Source organism: Lipotes vexillifer, unplaced genomic scaffold (assembly GCF_000442215.2).
Source record: "Lipotes vexillifer unplaced genomic scaffold, Lipotes_vexillifer_v1.1 scaffold532, whole genome shotgun sequence".
In the NCBI taxonomy this organism is placed as follows: domain Eukaryota; kingdom Metazoa; phylum Chordata; class Mammalia; order Artiodactyla; family Lipotidae; genus Lipotes; species Lipotes vexillifer.
The window spans coordinates 390,060-395,095 of NW_006798027.1; positions in this window are offsets into that span (position 1 = coordinate 390,060).

Consider the following 5,036-nt stretch of genomic DNA (forward strand, 5'->3'; position numbering starts at 1 on the left):
CTTTAAAAAAATAATATTTATAGGGAAAAAAAAACTTCTTAGAGATCAATGAGACACACAAACAACTTGTGAGAAAATTGGCCAGAGAAGACGAATAGGTAAATGACAAAAGAATATAGTCTAATAAATATGTTGGTTAGGAGGGTCACACTGTCATCAAAAAAATGCATATCAAAACTAGCCCCCCCAGTCCCCATGGGAACACCAGTGTGAAAGGGGGGAATCGGACATTCTCACACATTGCTGGTGAGAGCATAATTTGGTATCATCTTTCTGGAAGGCAATTTGAGGCAAGATATATTAAAAGTCCCCAACATGTGCGTACCTTTTTGTTAGTCAGGATATGTTATGCTGCAGTAACAAAATAACCCTGACATCCCAATAGTGTAACACTTAAAGTTTATTCTTTCTTCACAGTACACATCCACACAAGTGGGGAGGGGTGTGTCATGACGGGAGAAGGGGAGCTCTCCACACAGTCACTCAGGGACCCAGGCTGACAAAGGCTCCAGCTGACATAGGCTCCAGCCCTGGGACATCACCACCTGTGGGGCAAGGCAACAGAAAGACTGGAGACCTGCATGGGGGCATCTCACAGTCTCAGCCTGGACGTTGCACATGTCACTTCTGCTCACACTTTATTGGCCAGCATTAGCACCAGGACCCTGAGTGACTATAGGGGCTGGTAAGTGGCATCCCCTGTGTGCCCAGGAGGGAGAGGAGGAGACGGAGCAGTGCTTGTAGCACCCATTACACTTTTGAGCCAGCAAGTCCAATTTTAGCAAGTTATCCTAAGTAAATATTCTGAAAAGTTCATGAAGGTGTTAGAAGAAAGGATTTCCATCATATCCTTGAGTACAACAGTATAAAGCTGGAAACAAGTACCCAAGGTACAACCTACGTAGATGTTAAAAATGATGCCGTTACATATTTACTGACATAGAAATATATTTACAATATAGTGTTAAAAGGGAAAAAAGCAAGTTATAAAACAGTATATGTATAATAATGTATAATATGATTGTATCTCATGAAAAAAGTAATAAAACAGCTATAGATGCATAGAAAAGAAGTCTGAAAAGATATATACCAAAATGTTAACAGTGGTTATAAACAAATACATGCAACTTTAAAAAAATAATATTTATAGGGAAAAAAAAACTTCTTAGAGATCAATGAGACACACAAACAACTTGTGAGAAAATTGGCCAGAGAAGACGAATAGGTAAATGACAAAAGAATATAGTCTAATAAATATGTTGGTTAGGAGGGTCACACTGTCATCAAAAAAATGCATATCAAAACTAGCCCCCCCAGTCCCCATGGGAACACCAGTGTGAAAGGGGGGAATCGGACATTCTCACACATTGCTGGTGAGAGCATAATTTGGTATCATCTTTCTGGAAGGCAATTTGAGGCAAGATATATTAAAAGTCCCCAACATGTGCGTACCTTTTTGTTAGTCAGGATATGTTATGCTGCAGTAACAAAATAACCCTGACATCCCAATAGTGTAACACTTAAAGTTTATTCTTTCTTCACAGTACACATCCACACAAGTGGGGAGGGGTGTGTCATGACGGGAGAAGGGGAGCTCTCCACACAGTCACTCAGGGACCCAGGCTGACAAAGGCTCCAGCTGACATAGGCTCCAGCCCTGGGACATCACCACCTGTGGGGCAAGGCAACAGAAAGACTGGAGACCTGCATGGGGGCATCTCACAGTCTCAGCCTGGACGTTGCACATGTCACTTCTGCTCACACTTTATTGGCCAGCATTAGCACCAGGACCCTGAGTGACTATAGGGGCTGGTAAGTGGCATCCCCTGTGTGCCCAGGAGGGAGAGGAGGAGACGGAGCAGTGCTTGTAGCACCCATTACACTTTTGAGCCAGCAAGTCCAATTTTAGCAAGTTATCCTAAGTAAATATTCTGAAAAGTTCATGAAGGTGTTAGAAGAAAGGATTTCCATCATATCCTTGAGTACAACAGTATAAAGCTGGAAACAAGTACCCAAGGTACAACCTACGTAGATGTTAAAAATGATGCCGTTACATATTTACTGACATAGAAATATATTTACAATATAGTGTTAAAAGGGAAAAAAGCAAGTTATAAAACAGTATATGTATAATAATGTATAATATGATTGTATCTCATGAAAAAAGTAATAAAACAGCTATAGATGCATAGAAAAGAAGTCTGAAAAGATATATACCAAAATGTTAACAGTGGTTATAAACAGATGGTGTAATAACAGGTGATTTTTTTCGTTTCTTCTTAGAAAAGTATATATTATTTATGTACCAAAAAGGCATTTGAAAAGGGAAAAGAAACAAAAAACAGTATTCTTGGGAGAGTCCACTTATCCACCTCATGCTAATCGTTAAATTCTTACATTTGATGCAAGAAGTGCCTAATTGTCTGTCACACCATAAGACATTGCTACAACAATTTATTTAAAGTCAGGATTTTATATTAAAAGTGGTCCATAGGGTAAGAACAGTGACACATTCCCCACAGCTGCATATCATTGGACCTGTCAGTCATCCGCCAAAATGTCCCACAGTCTGGACTCCACCGTGGTTTCTCTGGGCTCCTGGCAGGTGCACCCGGGGTCTGTGTGGCCTGGGGGTGGGGGCACTCTTCACAAGGCTCTGCATTCGTCAAAGAGAGTAGGGCACTGTACAATTCCGCTCAAAACAAAAGACCCACAAGCTCTTCTTCTCAAACACGGATTCCAGAACATATAACATCACTGCCAGGATTATTAAAGACTCCTCTTAGCTATACATATATTTTTAAATTGAAAACCCTTCCTTGTTGTTTCTCCTGCTTCCCCCTGCTGCTTACTTCCCCAATACACACACACACACACACACACACACTCACACACACACACACACACACACACACTCCAAAAGTTCACTAGACCATATCATCTGGCTGCCAAATTCTTACCATAATCACCTTCTTCCTGGCTGGTGTTTAAAGAGGAACTGGAAAAACCCATATTCTTGAGATAGGTGTATGAAAAAGACACATAAAACAACACACATTTCTATACAGGATTCTCTCTCCATGCCGTCACCCCCACCATCCCAAGAATATATATTTATTTTGGAGAAACTATGTATGCAGAAATTGGAATTCTTTTAAACCATGCATGTCATTTAAGAATATATATGGATGTTGATTTGCAGGCTTCTAGTTTAAATCACCAGTGCTTCAAAATCCAGTGATCTTTCGAGTGAATAAAAGAACCCATAGCTTTTAGATGGACACATGGCACAAGGAGCCACTTTCAGCAATGAGCAGAATGCAGCGGCTGGCTCTGTCTTAAAGGGCAACCTCTGTCAAGCGCCTCTGCTAAGTTCCATCCTGGCTGCCTGCCTTCTAAGGGCACACCTGGCCACAACTGACGTCCCTGGCACTCCCTGTGGTTGGCTTTGGCTCTCACCCAAAGTTGCCCCCGATTTCTGTAGAAAAGTAGCCTTGCCTATAGAAAAGGAGTCCTTTTACAACAGGCCGATCGTGACGCCTCTGAGTAGCACTATATCCCACACCCTTTATTTGATGTTTTATGTCAAATGTAGTAAATACTGGCCAGGCGTTAGCCAACCACCGTCCAGGCTGTGCCCGTGGGCCGCCCAAGTCTAGAGATGTCCATGATGAGACTGCAGGATGGAGACCAACTACCCGCTGTGGACAGTCCTCCCGGGGCCCATCAGGTGCCACTCAACCTGCTCTAACCACTGGCTGGTCTGCCCCCTCCCCAGTGCTGGCTCCTGTCTGGGAAGGGGCTGGGCAGTGATGGGCAACCCCCCACACCCCACCTGCCCCACCATCTCTCTGTTTACTGCTCTGCCATTTGGGGGCCTCCTGCTTGTTTTGAACAAACTGCTTTGCCTCCACGAAAGCCATCAACGAAGAACTCAAAATGTGTCTCATCGCTCTGGCCTCTCAAAGCACCAACATCATTTTAACCAACAATCTCTTGGAAAGATCCCTACAAAAGCAGAATTATTCAAAAGTGGAACTTACTGCTGTAATGAATGTAAATGTAATTCTGATTCATTCATTTATAAGTTGTCATTTGCTGTGGACATATGTTAAAACAGTATAACTGCAATGTGCTCTTATCAGGACACGAGAGTTTTTTTTTTCTTGGCACCCGAAGGTCACTTAAGGGAGAAGAGAGCATGACTCGTAGAAAGACACTGGACCAGGGTTTAGGAGACCCAGAGGCAGCCTGCGCTGCTGCTCACTAGCTGGCTGACTCAGGGTGAGTCACCTGTGTCTCTGCTTCCTCTGCAAAATGGGGAATGACCTCTGCCCCGTTCTCTCACCCAGCTGAGGTCTAAAGTGACGGCATGCAGGGGAGCGTGGAAGGGAGGGAGTGTACAAGTTCTGGGTCTCATGTGGATGCTGGCTCTCTTTCAAGGCCTGACCACACTGTCCCAGCCTGTCACTCAGGTGGTTTTCTATTCCCGAGGCACTAGGAAGAGTTTATCTCCCCTTGCCGCTCTCAACTGTATCACGCATCCAGTGGGTCTTTACTTGGAATGAAAATTATTTTTAAGGATCATTATGGTCAAAGGATTCCAAATTTTCCATTGCTTTTTTTAGGTCCCAGGTTTCACAGATGCAGAGGGAAAAAAAAAAAAGCTAATTGAGGTTCAGGCAGCCAGTCTTGGAGAGGTCAAATCAGGAGACATCACTTGGAAACAGAGACACAGTCCTAGCTCTAAATCCTCCAGCAGCACGACGGGGGCTGGGGTGTTTGTGAGGCAAGGGTTATGCCCTGCCTGCACTTGGCTTCAGATCACGACAACCAAAGGGCATCGGTGCTGAGACTGGAGCTGGACGTCCTAACAAATGAGAGCTTGGCTCAAGGGAAACTGGGATGAATTCAGCGGGTCATTCTCCTTATATCCCGAGGCTGTTAGACAGGGCTAGCCTCTCGACAGACTGTCTAGGTTGTCCCCAGGCCTTTTTTTTTTTTTTTTTTTTTTTAAAAAAAAAAAAAAAAAAAAC